General features: G+C 44.7%; 1 pseudogene; it reads right to left on the bottom strand.

The window, feature by feature from the left end:
• Window positions 1–283: 283 nt before the first annotated feature.
• On the bottom strand, window positions 284–759 carry LOC110593274 (annotated as a pseudogene).
• Between the last annotated feature and the right edge of the window lie 1686 nt (window positions 760–2445).

Here is a 2445-nt window from a genome sequence, read left to right as displayed (position 1 = left end):
GAAATCATGATCTGAGCTGAAATCAAGAGTAAGACGCTTGGGCGCCTGGGTGGCTCAGTTGGTTAAGCCACTGCCTTCAGCTCAGGTCATGATCCTGGAGTCCCGCATCGGGCTCCCTGCTCGGCAGGGAGTCTGCTTCTCCCTCTGACCTTCCTCCCTCTCGTGCTCTCTGTCTCTCATTCTCTCTCTCTCAAATAAATAAATAAAATCTTTAAAAAAAAAAAAAAAGAGTAAGACGCTTAACTGACTGAGCCACCCGGTTGCCCCCCATCATAGTGGATTCTTAAGCACGTTCTCCACATAGGCCAGGTGCTAGCTGGATGTCTTTTGGCATAATTGTTATATGTTTGGCATGGATAGCACACAGGCTGGTGTCTCCAAAGAGGCCCATCAGATAGGCCTCGCTTGCCTCCTGCAAAGCACCAATAGCTACAATCTGGAAGTGCAGATCTGTTTTGAAGTCCTGAGCAATTTCTCACACCAGATTCTGGAAAGGAAGTTTGTGGATCAGAAGTTCAGTGGATTTATTTTTTTTAATTAACATATAATGTATTATTTATTTCAGGGGTACAGGTCTGTAGTTTGATGGACTTCTAATAACATCTAATTTCAGAGTGCCATGGGACCAGGCCTGTAACGATGAGGTTTCTTCACCCGTCCAGTAGAGGGCGCACTCTTGCGAGCGGCTTTTGTAGCCACTGGCTTCCTCTGTGCTTTACCACAGGTCCATTTGCAGGCAGTCTGCTTTGTACCAGCCATGGTACAAAGACCTCTTTAATTACCCCCCTTCTCCTTGGGCTGGGCTTGGCAAGCTAGAGGCGGCCCTGGCGTTAGTGAGTGACGAGTGACGGTGGCGAGGAGGCCTGAGCTACTAGTTCTTCTTAAAATCTTTTGGAAATATGGTGCCCTGGGATAGTGGCAATGAAAATGCAAATTTAATCATTGGCGCCACCAGCCACCACAACCAGTTCCTGATTCTCCGTGTCACTTGTCCACAGTCCAAAGTTGGAGAAAGGACGGTGCAAGATCACGTCTACCCTTGTGTCTCAGACCCGTTGACGCTTCCCAGCCCGCCTTTGGAATAAGACTGGGGCAGCTCAAGGGTGCAGCAATTTGGTTGGAAGGAGGTCTTGTGTTGAAATTGCATTTGCAGCATTAACAAATTGTGTTTCCTTAGACTGTGTATTTATTTAGGGTGGCTTTGGGCATATAATGGAAACTAGGGAGAGGCTGGTGATGGTAGAACTCTTCCACAACAAGTCACCCTTTGGCATATGTAATTCAGACATACCTAGGTTTAACTCCTAGCTGAACCACTTAATTTAGTTAGGAGCTTAGGAAAATTATGTGAGTTTTCTGAGTCTTCTTTCTTTCTTTTTTTTTTTTAAATAGATATTTTGTGGGTTTTTTTTTTTTTTTTAGAGATTTTATTTATTTCAGAGAGAGAGAAAGAGGGCACAGAGGGAGAGGGAGAAGCAGGCTCCTCACTGAGCAAGGAGCCCAACGCAGGACTCGATCCCAGAACTCCGGGATCATGACCTGAGCCGAAGCAGATGCTTAACCGACTGAGCCACCCAGGCGCCCTGAGCCTCGTTTTCTTTGTCTAGAAAATGAAAACATAATAGTACCTTTTTTACAGGGTCCTTGTGGGAGTCAGAGGAGCAATGAACATAAAAGTGAATAAGACAGTGTTTGAACACAGAAACGTTAAGAACTGGTGGCTGTTGTTTATATTCTTGGGTCAGTCTGTTTCTTGGCTACCAGGTCTTTTTTCTTGGAGTCAGCAACAGCCCGTTTTTCACTCTAGCTTTTGAACCATCTCTGGCTCCTAGACTTTTGTATTCCAGCTCCCAACCAAAGCCAGTGTTTCTGAACTTGAGTATCTGACCTACTCAGAAGCAGCACTGCCTCATATTGAACTTGGTATTGGACGTGTAGTCCTGGCCATGTTATCGGCAGAAAGCTGTCGGGCTTAGAAATGCCTCTCCACCCCTTCCACAATTAGCCAGGCACACTGGCAAGAGACCGAGCAGAGAAATCAGGTGTTGTAAGCACAGGCTCTGGAGTTAGACTGCATAGACTTGAACCCACCCGTCTCCATCACTTATTAGGTATTAACTTTGGAGAAGTTATGTCATCTCTCTGTTTCCTCTTCTGTAAAATGGGGGTAATGGTATTATTATTTCATGGAGTTATGATGATTAAATAAATATATTTTTTAGAACAGTACTAGGCCAGGAGGAAGCTCTGTAGTACTTGCTTTTATTTTATTTTATTATTTTATTTTATTTTTTAAGTCTGAGACTCAAACCGAAGCACTGAAGAATGAGGACACAAGGCAGGAAAATTATAACTGGCAACTAAGATGCTAAGGTCAGATTGTGCCCAGCAGAAAGACTGGCTCAGGCCAAACAGTGAATTGCTGGTGTTGGCCTACTGGCAGAA

This window comes from Neomonachus schauinslandi, chromosome 15, assembly GCF_002201575.2.
Source record: "Neomonachus schauinslandi chromosome 15, ASM220157v2, whole genome shotgun sequence".
NCBI lineage: Eukaryota > Metazoa > Chordata > Mammalia > Carnivora > Phocidae > Neomonachus > Neomonachus schauinslandi.
The sequence above is the reverse complement of the archived record's forward strand: the minus strand, read 5'-3'. Positions and strand labels throughout refer to the sequence as shown.